The following is a 14,072-nucleotide window of genomic DNA, read 5'->3' as shown; positions in this document are numbered from 1 at the left end:
TAAGCCAGCAAAGTGCAAACAAATTTTGGAGTAGAGGAACAATCTGTCTTTTGTGATACCTGCAGCTAAATGAGAGTGGACTGAAACTAAATTATGGCCCACAAAAATCAGACCATTGAGCTGAGAACATCAAACACTGAGGCACTCAAACCTGCTATTGAGGTCAGAAGACCTGCAATGATGGGAGATAATCATCAGTGTTATCTGTATAATATGAGTAGTCTTTTGATGTATTGATAATAGAAAATAGTGACCATTGCAGTTCTGAAAATTAAATGGGGATGAATGTTGTTTTAATAATACTGTGTCTTTCTTACTAAGAGGACTAAGAGGATTATGCCATTCAAAGACTACTCTAGTGATACTGAAGAAGCCTTTGATATTATTCTCAATGATTATTTTAGGATATGGGCACATTTCCTCACGCACAGATGGAAGCCTACGTTAACATCAAATATTTAAGAATGAATCTTATAAAAACCTGAACCCACAGAGTCATTGACAAATATATTACCAAATCCAAAAAAGCATCCATTCAAGTTCATCTTCAGCTGACACACCATGTTGTTGTCCGTGTCTGTAGATTCAGATTTCTCTGAATACGACTGAAAATGTATGCTGTTTTGTTTTCAACTGGATATGCAACGATTTCTGTTAACAAAACAGAGCTATTTGAAACAGCATCTTGCTTACTTCTCATCTCTCTTCTGCTGTGCTTAATCATCAGAATCACAACCCATAGTCCTATACCTTTGATGATAAAAGTAATTCCAGGTTTTCCTGTATCTCTGAGACATGAAAAATAATTCTGTTCTTAATGCCAGGATATGGTGCACTGACTCCACTCCTACTAAATACTGTGCACACCACCAGCATTCGCCCCAAATTCACAAGACCTTTTCTCCAGCATCACAGCATGTCTCACAAAATCAGATCCTTTCCTGCTCAATTTCTCTAATTCATCCTCCACCTTCATCATCTCCACCGCAGCTGACCATAATGAAGGGCCTCTGCGAAAAGGACTTACTTTTTCATCAAAGTGAAAATCACGCTAACCACAATACCATCTGGGGCACAAATTCAAATGAAAACGGTCAAAGTGTAGACTCTGTCAGGAAGAATTTCTGCTAAGAAAGAACATCCAAAAAAAAGGATATGCATTTCTCTGATTAATCAAAGCATGGATTTACTGTCTTTCCCTGCACAACAAGTCAGGGTCTATGCAAAGTTGTATGATTTAGTGTGGGATTAATTAACTTACAGGAGTAGACTGCACAAGCTGACAAAGACAATGTAGCTCTCAGCATTGGAAGATGACTCACATTCCCAAGTAGATTGTGTTTGTCCACTCCTGCCCTTCTCCTGGGTGGATGCTCTGTCTTTCCTGCTGGTTGGAGGACAGCTTCACTTGATGCCAGGTTTCCTGGTGGTAGAGACGGCGGGATGTGTGATATATATGTATGTGTGTGCACATTAGATGAAGTGACGTTTGTGTTAATGTGTGATAAGGTGGTAAGAGGACACACGGCTGATTGGAAAACGTCAAGAGAAAAAGATCAAACATTAAAAAAAAGACACTTCCTCTTTTTTTTTTCCGATTTCATATACATACATTTGGGACTGCTAATTAACCAACTGACAGCATCTATTGACTGCCACTTTTTTGGACAATAAACTGGAGTCTTTTAACTAGGTTCCTACGACTAAATTGGCCCAAGCAGTTTCATATAACCAAGCAATCACTATTATGTATATAATAAATACAATGCACAATGGAGATGAATGTAAGCTGTACCGAGGGAAGAGAAACCGCTCCGTCACCAATGTCATTTTAAAGTCACACACATCGTTATAATTTCTCTTCCTGCTGTGTGTGTTTTCTGAGAGCGGACAGAAGGAGTGTCCGGACCGGGGGGGTGGTGGCTGTGTGTGTGTGTGTGTGTGTGTGTGTGTGTCTTTGACTCACAGACACGGATGAGACGAGGAGGAGCTCCGGCAGCACACGCTCGTCCGAGTAACCGGGAGGCGGTTAGGCGCACTTGGATTAGCGGGCAGTGAGGTGAAGGCTCCTGACGGCTGCAGTCCCCTCAGAAAGAAAACTAACAAGGTAGACACCTGAGCTGTTATTTCATTGATTTCTTTATTCTACGAGGACAAAAAAAGTTATTATTTTCTTCTTCTTCTTTTTTTTTTTTTTTTTTTAAACTGACGCTCCGCTAAATAGGAGCGCTGAGACTACAGGAGTCCGTCCCCGGAGGAAGGACCTCAAACCAGGAGCCTCCTCAGCATCCGAATCCCTCTCTGAGGGCTGCGGTTTCTACAATCTGCACAAGTGAGGTAAGTCACTGACTCAGGCTTTTCCTCAAAGCACCAACTTATTGGAGTTGCTGGTGCAAAAGGAAACAGAAAAGCCGCAAAGATTAGTCAGGTAAGAGGATAATATTCTCACTTTGTCAGTCAGTTTTAAACCCCAGTTGTCCTGATCATGGAGAGCTCGATGGGATTTGCATGGTTTAGCCGTGATTGTTGACGCAATATCAATTGGATTTTGATTTTCCTGTATTTACGCTTTAAACGGATTAATGTTATTATTAAAATTTTATATGGGGATTATTTTTGAGCAAGGGAACAAATACAGAGATTTCAGGATGTGACTCACACTCATCTTGTGATGCACAGTTGACTACGATGCTGTATTTATATGACTGAAAAACTCAGAGAAAGGCTGAAAAGAGTCTCCATTACTGTCATGACTATCTGAAATATATTTCCTCCACTGCTATTGAGGCTTCTTCTAAAGGAATCCTGAGCCAGTTTCATGCTCAGGGATACCACGATCAGTCTGCAGATCTTGTACTCCTTGGTGGACCAATGCAAATTTATAGAATGATTTTCAAATGTGGAGTAGAAAATGTGAAATCAAAGCAGACCTGTCCCCTTTTTACTGCTAAAGAGAAATAAGGATGCACAAGCAAACACGTTATAATAGAATAATAATATGACACTAAAAAGATAAGGCAAAATAATAAAAGGATAAAACAGGGTGAGGTAAGATAAAATAAAATAAGATTATCCTTCATTAAGTCTGTAGTTAAGAAATTGACAGAAGAATGATTTCAAAGCAGTTCCCAGTAATAAATATAATTTTACAAATTCATAAGCACACAGTAGGGTACACACACACACACGTATACACAGATTAAAGGTTAATGCATGCACTTTCTGCACTTGCTGTATTAATCATTGTGCCTTAGAAAAGCACAGTCTGTGCAGAGGATTTGCTGCTTATTTTGTCTTCCTCTCAGAAAATGATTTGTATGAGTTATATTTTCATGAGCCAAATCCGTCCAGGACTTCTTCTCTTCTCTGTGGCAATGTCTGATACCATTTTAAACCAATCTGATGCACTCACCCTTAAATTGATTATATTAGCAAATTCATAGAAGAGGGGAAAAGTGAACATTCCTACATGGTCTGAACGGCCCACAGGCCGGAAACAAAATATGCCAAAATCATCGCTGAACGCTGCCTGCCTCACTTCAGTATCCAAATGTGGCAGAAGCAGAGCAGAAACTGAAGTGCCCGCCTTGAAGACGTCTGCGGCTAAATTGGGATTCTTCATTTGGGGATTCCTTTGGATTTACATAACCATGTTTAGAGTAATTTGCGCGTGTTGTCTGGGGGTTTATTCGATGCAATGGTGGGTGAAGCAGCTTCACTGAGCTGATATGACTGCGAGGAACCAGAGCTTTCCAGCACATACTGAACGCCTCATACACAGCGCTCTTCAGAAGAAGACAAGAATAGCAGCAGACACAGTCAGGCTGTCAAAGAAAGAGAAGCAGAAACTACACAGAATTAGGAAGACAGCAGCGGAGGGATGTGTGCAGGCAGTGAGACGGGCAAGCTGAGATATATGCAGCGCCCTGCAGTGAATTGCGTTGGGTTGACATTGTGTCTAGCAGCTTTTTAAAGTCTCAGAGATAAGTTTGTCATTCATCATCTCATGCATTGACTGACCCTTGGTTAGCTGGCCGGTTGAGCGAATTATTGAATAAGCAACAAATTTGCTCCCCATTTGAGGGAGGGGAGAAAGGTGTCTAGTGGAGAGTGACAGCGAAAGCAAATGCAGCCTTTGCGGGTGGTTGTGTTTCCATTGTTTGGGCGATTTCAATAGTTTGATGAGCAGAGTTTAAAAGTGCACATGCAAATGAAAGAGGTGGATGAATGGAGGTGACACAAGCTGTTGATTTTCGCTTTTTTATCTTTTGTTTTTGGATTTTCGGCGGTAATATGGTGAAGGTGATAAATGCAAACGCACCACCGTACACACTAATGCCAACGGCTCCTGCCTCCACAGGCGCACACACACACACACACACACACAAACAGAGTCATGTAATGGAGAACAATCACTCAGGGAAGGTCAGCAGACTATTCACTGCCTGTTGTTATTCCTCAATATTAATCAAGCTAATGCTCCATGTTTTATTCATAGGTACATGGACTGACCTCAAATGTCATTTGTCCTCCTCATATGAGCACCGTAATCATCGCGTTCATGGACCAGACAATGCTCAGTTTACTCCTTAGTGGCACTAATTCTGCAGCCTAAGAATATGAAGGAATCAAGAATTAATATGGCCCCATCCAAAGTTGTCAATGTGAAGAACTCTCTTCTTTGATGGAATTTATTAAGCCAGTTGGATAATATGGACAATTTTGCCGTCACACAATTAACTTCTTGTGCAGGGTGTTGCACAAACCTTGAAAGAGGAACCAGGCTCGATGCTTGGAGAAAATGCTTCATTTGTAAAATATCACACGTTCAGGTTGGACTTCCCATCTTAGCCAGCCTTACATTAGTTGTTGAAAGCTCGAAGGGAGCGGTTTAACCATTTCCAGTGCGTAATGAATAGGACAGTGTTGTCAGAGCCAGAGGTCAGGCTTTACTTTTTCAATTCAAGCCACTAGACATTCATCATCCAGCGGCGCACAGCTGGCTCTGTGTAAGAGGATCCAGACATTTACTGAGTAGAAACACACATTGAAGTTTACTTAGCTAAAACTATTGAGTAAGCTGTACTGGTCAAAGATTTCTATTTTAATTTAACTGTTTCAATGTGTGCGGCTCAGCTGCAGAAGTTCTGTACAGTCCTGTCCATCTTTCACGTTACACGTTACTTTTTACTTTTGATGAGTATGACTCAGACATGAACTTTGTTTTGGCAAATGCTCTTGTTTATGATATGCCATGAAAACAAAGGAACCTGCTGTCGTAAAACCTAATTTCACAGTCATCCGTTGCAGCCCTGTTAAGCTGTTTACCAAGCACAGGAGGCTGCATAGGCAGAAATAGAAGCTCAAAACATTTGCATGATTTGTGACAGAGCTCCTTGAAGACTGCAGGAACGAGAGGCACATAAACGAAACAAAAGGGACTTCATTTCAGCTGTAATGCAAATGGATAGGTGTATTCTCTGCAGTGACCCTCCTCCTGAAAATAGTGCTGTATCTGCAGCCCTGCACATGCTGAACAGCTACAGCTGTATCAATAGGTGGTGCTAGAATAGAATGAATGACTCATGGCTCAGTAAATACAGTTTTATGCAGCAAGAGGCAGTGAGAAATGAATGCGTGTGTCTATGTGTTTTTATGACAGAGATATAAAAGACAGAATCATTTTTCTCCGTTAGCGATGTCTTTGTGTCTCCTCTGCCATGATATCTTCTCCTTTTCTGATACCTGAATTCAATTTGCAGCATTGCCGTTCAAGATAATAAAGCTGAACAGCTAAAGGCAAAATTTGCTCTCTTTCTGCTTTGATTGATCAAATGTTTACTAAATGAAATCATCAAGATCTGTTGGCAAAGCCAAGAAACGTGCCGCTGCACTTCACCTTTCCCTTATTTCTACAATGTTCACCTCACAAGTCTACTTTAAGGTCATAAAAATAACATAGTAGGTTTTAAAACATGAAAAGCAATTTGTTAAAAGGACAGATAATTTTTTTCTGTGCCTTTTACTCCTTAGACGTGTTAATTATTGAATAGTTGTTGGTATATGCTAAAACATCAGACTGGTTAAAGCTGCTAATTTGGGCTTTTATTGCAAATGAAACTCTCCAAAAATAGACATGTTAACTTTCATGTGTTTCATTTAAATCCGCTGTATCTAACACCTACCCCTCTGGAAGCAGCAATTAATCATTCTGAGGTCAAAATGAAACACAGATAACAAGCTAATCATCATAACCATCACTGGGTTTGTCATACCACACTATTTCAAGTTCCTTGGGATAAAAAAAAAAAGACTTTTGTCATCAAAATGCTATATATTAAACTAAACTAAAACTAAACTAAACTAAAAAACAAAAAACTAACTAAACTGATAAACTAAAAAAATATATATATATCAAATTCTCTGAAAAATGACTTTGACAGTAAATAGAACAAACATGTCATGTATGAAGGATTTAATTAGCATGCTAATGTCCACATGCTTATATTTGGAAATGACACTTTTCGATTTATTCTGAAAGTATTTTCTCGTCGTAGAGTCTCATCAGCTTTTTATTTTCATGTTTCTTTCGTTCTTTCTTTATGTGATAGCATTTAATTCTGTTCTTGCTTCTCATTTCATCTTCACAGTTCCTTCAGCCAATCCTGTCACATTTCTTTGGACGGTCTTGTTTTTTTCTATTTCAGAGACCAGGCTGACGCATCGATCTGCCTTTTCTTAGGTGATTTCATTTTCTCTTACCTCAGCTGCTGCTCTGTCCTTTCAGTCTTTTTCGTCCTTCACAATGAATTGCATTCTTTCTCGTGTCTTTTTCTTTTTCTTCAATCCAACTGATTCTGATTGTTTTCACCTGTTTGGCTGACAAACCCTAAGGGTTTGTCTCTTGTCGTTCAGAGAGACATTCAGTCATTCACGATTGCACACAGTTCCGTGTCACTGGCCTGACTTCAAAATATCATTTTTAGAATAGTTAAAACATATTTGCTTTTGCCAGTCGGTCTTTTTCAAAGTTCGACTGACTGGTCTCCATCAAAAGAAGCCATTTATTCTACCCTGTTCAACCGTAATTCTCCTCTGATCTTCCTTGCTGTTTTCCATCCAGGTGTCCAGATTATCTCAACAGATACGCTTGTCCTTTTTTTTTGTAAACACCGACATTTAGTGACGCACTGGAATATTTTTGGCTCCAGTTTTTCTGGATCTGGCACTCTTCACACAGCACCTATGCATCTGTATGCCAATACAGGGACAAAGATTATTATCTTTTTACTGATGACAATTTATATCTTACACTACACGCTACACACAAGTCTACATTTCAACTAATTATGTAGCTGCACCAAACAGACTTTACTTAGTTTAGCATAAAAACTGGAAACAACTTGTGTTTTCAAGATGATAAATTCTGCCTCTCTTTGAAAGTCTACAATTTGCAGTCAGTTCCTGACACCTAATAAAATCACCATATGTCAGCTCACTTTTTTGCATTAAAATACCAAAAGTTGTTTCCAGGCTTTCCACTAAGCTAAGCTAAGTGAACAGTGGCAATTTTTTACCATAACAGTAGTGACAGTCTTATTATGAACACATCAGGAAAAATAGCAATAATTTAGCAAATGAGAGGAAGTTTTTATGAAATAAAAGAATCTGTTTTTGTAAATTGTCTTTTAGGTCAAATAACTATCAACAGCACATTCAACCCCTTTCAAATAAAAGCTGGACAAAAGCTTCACTCTCCAAGCACCCGTAGCTCTTTTCCCTGTATTAACTCCTGTCGTTACCTGACCTGGTAGTACCAGGTCAGAGTTGCTCGCCTGATTGGTGGAATGGATATAAAGCCATTAATGGAATTACGCCCGGTGGTTTTCTGCTTTGTTTGCATAGTAAGTTTCTTTTTGTCAGTTGGTGTCTGCATCAGGCCATTTCCTCTGGAAATTCAGCGACGTACTTTCAAGTTGACACCAACTCCAATGATGCTGAAAAGACACATTCATCATCACGCAAGTTCACTTTCCGCATGATGTATGTGAAACTTCAAAGGCTGCCTTCTTTTAGCCTTGGCACGGCCGTCTGTGATCTTGGATATTATTACACACTGCTGTCATCTCTCTCATTAATCTGCTATTCTGACATTATCCTAAATGTTTCATAAAATTTTACACATCTCACGCTGAAAAACTTCACAGTGAAGTACCAAAATAAAACACTTGCTGTTTATAGAAGCATCGTTCTCAAAGTAACGGTGAGTCAGAGTTGTAGAGAGGCCTGGTTCTTTCCAATCGTCTGAGAGGGCGTCAAGGACTTCAAAAAGAGGCCTGAGGGGCTTGTGGAGAGAAACAACTTTATTCTTCAAAACCTCTTCACTCTCACATGACTGTACTCGTTTCCACCTTTGTCATTCTCATCCTTTCCTATTGCCTCTGTTCTCAATTTTTCTCCCAACTGAATTAATTAATGTAATTATTTCAGTTATCATTAAAATATGTTCTCTTCCTTGCCTTTTCTCAATACTCATTTCCCCTTTTTCATTTCATTACATTTTGACCCTCAGGTCACAATACGACGTGACTATTGGAGAGCTTGTACTGCTATTTTCCATATCCTGCCAGAGACCACTGGGCGCTTGTGACAACAGTTACCATCCTTTTCACTCTTGCCGCCTCGCTCTCTGTCTGTTTACAGCATGCATGTAGCACCCAGACACAGTCTACTCCCTGACCCAATGCAGTGTGTTTGGAGGATGGTGCCCAAAAGGGAATTGTATTTTATGGCTGGAGTCCAACAACAAAATACCTCTTTAATTGCTTTCCCATAGCACGCAGCAGCAGTTTGTGCCCGCTCCAACTGCACATGGCGGCGATGTGGGAATAAGCCATGTAGGACAAAAGGCATATAGTGGGACTTGCACGCTGTTACGAATCTTTGCAAAAAGTTGGATAAGAGTATATTCTGTAGCAATTCAATTCTATTTCATTTTCCTCTCAGATAGAAATTCTTTAAAAATATATTAAATGTGGGAAAAGAAGGCGTGGTTGAGAGAGGGTGGCCTCCTGAGAAAGGGTCCTCCCTCACAGTGATAATTGAGAGCATACCGTGCAAGAATGTGTGTGTTCGATTTTTTTTTGTCTTTTTCATTTTTATTTATTCCTCTAAAGTTGAAAAAGCAAGGCCATCTTTAAGATATGAATGATGATGTGCAGATGGAGTGGGGGGAGTACAGTAATTCACCTAGATGACAGCACAGGCCTGGGCTCAGCCCATCTGTCACTGCCTTTCTTCACTCCGAACCAGCTCTTCAGATCTTGAGGAAGATGTTTTCTTTTTTATGCAAATCCAATCCCAATGTTTGAAATGTTATTTTAATGTCAAAGCTACTTTCTACAGAAGATGGAAAAATCAGATCTTATATGTCTTATATTTATTTTTTTTGAAAATACTGAATTTAGGCATTAAAATGGTTGGTATTAATTATTTATAATTATTGACATTATTCTCTTAAAATCTTTTTTACACTTTTTCTAAAACATTTACAGAGCAATTTAATTCACCTTTAGACAGACTTGGTCCATATTTGACATACCCAATGTGGCTTGTAGTGACTACAACTCCCATGAAAATAAAATAATTTTCCAATGTTTTAATGTAAAAAAAAAAAATAAAAGCCTAGTGGAGCAGTTTCACTGACAGCATACCTTTTATTTATTTTATTTATATTTTAATGTAAATTGCTGTTTAAGTGATAATGACATCTATGACATCAACAGCATGCATTGAAAACACCACCCCCCCCCTCATTTTCTACAGCTTATCCGTAAGCGTCGCTGGGGCCAATCTGAAAACCATTTATATCAATTGTCTAAATATTACAAAGTAAGTCATTAACTAATTATATCTCAAAGTAATTATAGGTTTCTAGAAATTGGTGGGTGGAAGAATTACTCGAATCTAAGCAGAAAGAAAGGCCTGTAACTTTTGTAATTCGTCATACAGTAAATTCTAATATCAAACTTTTATATAGATGTTCCTTAATGCAGTACTCCTGAAAATTAGAAAAGTTTTATCCCACTTGCAAATTACAGTTTCTCAGTTTTTTCTGACACGGTATTAAATATTCATTTGCATGGTGGCGGTGCACTGTAACACCATTTTTTAAACAAATACTGTATTGTTACAGTAGATCAAATCTTCCGTGGAATAGAAATATAATTGGAGAAAAAAGCTTTTTAATCTACTGAAAAACTATTGACTAAATCCAAGAAACTGATGTTCAAACATGTTTATTTGTACAACAATTTGTACAACAGTGTACAATATCCGATAAACTATTAAGTAGTCAAAATTATAAAAGGTCAAGGAACTCATGTTTCCAGGGAAATACTTGTAACCACATTGTTTAACTTTAATTGAAGAAGCCACAGTTTCCAGTGGTTATTTGCTAAATGACTGAATTAGTACTTTGCTAATCAGCCAACTCTGTGACAGATGTGTCGACGTGAAACTTTTGACTGTGCTAATGGATTATTATGAGATTGACTGTGACAGTAACTGTGCAGAACATTAGACACATCAGTATACATCCATCCACTGATTAGTTAATAGTGGGGCAAATTGCAGTGTACTTTGCGGGCCAGACTCTTCCTGGGCTCTGAAAGGTTGCCATCAGCATGGCACCGATAATGATAATGGCATCAGACACAGGGTGAATGTGAGACAGAGAGACTCTCTTCACATTTGAGAATACATGTCAGAGTTTGTGTGTACATGGATCTGGCGGTAATACACATTTTATCTCCAGCAGAACCGCCCCCCCCCAACATCTCCAGCCCACATGCACAGGAACACCATGAGCTGCTGCCATTGTATTACGACAAATCACTTTGAACTCATCAGCCAAATGAATGCACTGGCAGATCAAATATCCAAGGAAAAATAGGCTGAGCTATCAATTAAACCAAACCCTGATTTTCTATTTTACTGTGTATAAACGGTTTTGAAAAGAATATTCATGCCGCTATAATCAAACTGAGGCCAGCGTGAAGAGTGATTAGCTCCTTTAAAGTTATTTTTAGAGCAGTGACGTCAGCCTGAGACATTTATGTTGGCTTTGGGTGCTACTGCTCACATCTTTGCATGACAATGAGTTTTAATGGGGGTATCTGTAAATAGCTGATGCTATTTGTACATGATGAAATATCCTATCTTGACAATTTTGTTGCTACTGAAAGGAGCCACTCAAAAATATGCTTTCTAAGTAGCTTTGAAGGCATAGTTCAATATTTTATATATAAAAAAGTGTATTAATACTACCAGCCCCCCCCCCCCCCCCAAAAAAAAAAAACAAAAAAACAAAACAAAACAAAAAAAAACCTTAAACTTAGAAACAAGTTGATTTAGGAAAAATGCTGAAATGTCACAAAATAATTGATCTGCTTGCATGAGGTGGTTTTTATGTGTCTTTGATGAAGATGTATTTCAGAAAGGTGAAATGGAAACACTTTTTTTACCTGCTGCCTGATGCTTCAGGGAGCTAGCTCCAAAAAAGTGGCTGACTGCTGGAAATCTATCGGGAAGATACTGTCAGAAGAGAAAAAGCAGCTTTACATCTCTCAATGGAAACAATTCACAATTGGGTCTTGTCAGCTTCTCTTTGTGCAACACTGCCTGTAGAGTCTCTCTGCATCTTGTAGAAAAATGCCCAGTTCCTGCATGTCTCCAGCTTTTCTGTTTCTTGCCGCACCTGTCACAATACAGGCGAAAAAAAGTGTTTAATTTGAGCAACTTCAGACTGAGCCAAGCTAACTGTATACTCCTGCTTCCACGCTAAACTCTGCTCTAGCTCAGTATCTAACACATTAGCCTAAATTTGGATATATTTTCAAATGCTATTTTTTTTTCTAGCACTTTCACACTACTTGTTTCACAATAATATATGACTACATTTCCTAAACACTTAGAAACACACTATTAAGGATCAGTCTGCCAAGGAAAGTACTCCTGAAGGTTGGGGGGAGGATGAGTGTGCAAAAGGAGAGGAGTTTTGTTCATCATCACATATTTGAAATGCAGTAAATAATCCAAATCTGATTTAAAGTGGTCTAACTGTGAGCACAGAGGTATGACATGTTACAGGGTATGAAGGAATTCCTACCTTATCTTACTTAGCATTTAGCAGCAGCCACTGGTGAATACACATTACAAATGCATTAGATGTTGCATTGTTGGGGACGCAAGTTGAAAATTATGGACTATAATTACTGTTATAGGGTCACTGAACAGGCCTCAACTTATTTCGTAAAATTATTGTGGCGACGGGCAGAATGGGAAGTTTAAATGCCATCACAAGTCATTTCCGCCCTGTGAATGTTGATATGCTACAATGAGAAAACACACAAAGATCCCTGGAACATATTATCTATTTTTGTGAGAAAAATGTGTGTCCTTTTGTAGGGGAACTGCATCCTTCCCATTCCTGGTGATGTAATTAGATCTGTTATTCAGGGACGATAAAAGTCGGCTCGCCCATGTCTGTTAATAATTTGGAAGCATTATCAATGTGAGCTTGGTTTAATTCATCTGCAGCAGGCGCACTCAGCCCTGTCATTATCTGCTGCCTATAGTCAGGCTTAATCCTTTACCACCACTCTGAAAACGTGTTTCTTTTTTCACTTTTTGATTGATCTTTTTTTCCTTCTCTTGACAGCTAGACAAATAGTTTAAGTTAAAAGTATGTTAGTGAAATGGTTGTAATTATCAGAGGCATTTATATGGAGAGGAAAAGCAAGCCGTGAAGTCACTGGACTGTGTGTGAATGTCTATTGAATGTGCTTTACAATATGCAGAAGAAAAACAGTTTGGAGACGTGCTTTCACCCCAGACAATTATTCTTTCACTGAAAATGACTCAGTGTAGTGAAAGAGGAAGATAATGTGTGCGTGTGTGTGTGTGTGTGTGTGATAGGGACGGGTGAATAATTGCATTCTTTACCTCCAGATTTTTTAATGTTCCCATCATCTTAATGTTCAACATCTGTAAAGGTTATGTGGTGTATCAAGCAAGACAAAAGAGCTTTAAACTTGAATAAGTCAGTATTTTGCAGAATACGTTGATAAATAATGAAACATTCTCTTGTGCTTGTTGTCAGGTAAGAAGGAAAAGATGATTTTTCCGTCACAGTGACACTTGGTGGTTTTACAATTTTTGACACATTCACAATGTTTTCTTTGCATGAATTGGATCAGGGTGGAGCTGGTCATGGAAATTGCTTACTCATCCGTTCATTCCGCAGTGAAACAGCAATCTGAGTTTTGGGTCAAAGTTGAACTTGTTGTTTTTCCAGTGTGTATAATTTGCGATGTACATGGAGCAGATAGTGTACGAACAATACAATAAAAGTAATGTCAATACAGTATATTTGCAGAGCATATTGAAACGCAATTGTCAGCAGTTTGCAGGTAAACGTATTTACATTTTATTTTGAGGATCTGAGGGGACATAGAACAGTAGAATCTGTGGCTGACAGCTAAGCTGTGGGATGAACCCAGTACAGGGTTCAGGTCTATGGTCTCCCTTCTCGGTGCCAGTGAGAAGTCACCATTAAGCATTTTGGAAGATGCTCTCCAGGTCTCCCAAAACAATAACATTGAGATTGAAGTTGCAAAAATCTACCCCTAAACTTATGCGGCTGACAAATATTAAATTTTTCTATGTTTTTCTTATATTATTGTTGTATTTATGTTCAGGGAAGCAAGCAGCTGTGTGTCATCAGCAAAAAAAAAAAAGTATTTTAGAAAACAAACAATCGACCCTTTGTAAGTAGAGCGAGAGCAATTTTACAGATTGGATTTCTGTGCTAACATTATTTTTGAGAGTACTGTATACCTACATTAGGATTTATGTATGTATATACACTACTGCTGTAGATGGAGAAGAGAGGCTCATTGTCTTCGGAAGACATTTACATGAGGTTTACTTTTTTCATACATATTTTGGTTTTTATCTTCATACGCATTTGCATAACACTGCAGATGTGTGTCCTCTGCACTGAGGTTGTG

The 14,072-nt window shown here is 38.7% G+C and overlaps 1 protein-coding gene across 2 annotated transcripts in view; it reads left to right on the top strand.

Moving 5' to 3' along the window:
- Nucleotides 1-1,969: 1,969 nt before the first annotated feature.
- calcr (calcitonin receptor) overlaps nucleotides 1,970-14,072 on the top strand; it is a 44,015-nt gene continuing 31,912 nt past the window's right edge. For both annotated transcript variants that reach the window (XM_029514090.1, XM_029514092.1), the window contains exons 1-2: nucleotides 1,970-2,107; nucleotides 2,225-2,337. The gene's annotated coding sequence lies outside the window, so the exon portion shown is untranslated. The remainder of the gene's footprint in view (nucleotides 2,108-2,224; nucleotides 2,338-14,072) is intronic.

The sequence above is a fragment of the Echeneis naucrates genome, chromosome 11 (genome assembly GCF_900963305.1).
Source record: "Echeneis naucrates chromosome 11, fEcheNa1.1, whole genome shotgun sequence".
NCBI lineage: Eukaryota > Metazoa > Chordata > Actinopteri > Carangiformes > Echeneidae > Echeneis > Echeneis naucrates.
Note: the sequence above shows the minus strand (reverse complement) of the source record. Positions and strands in the feature narration are given on the sequence as shown.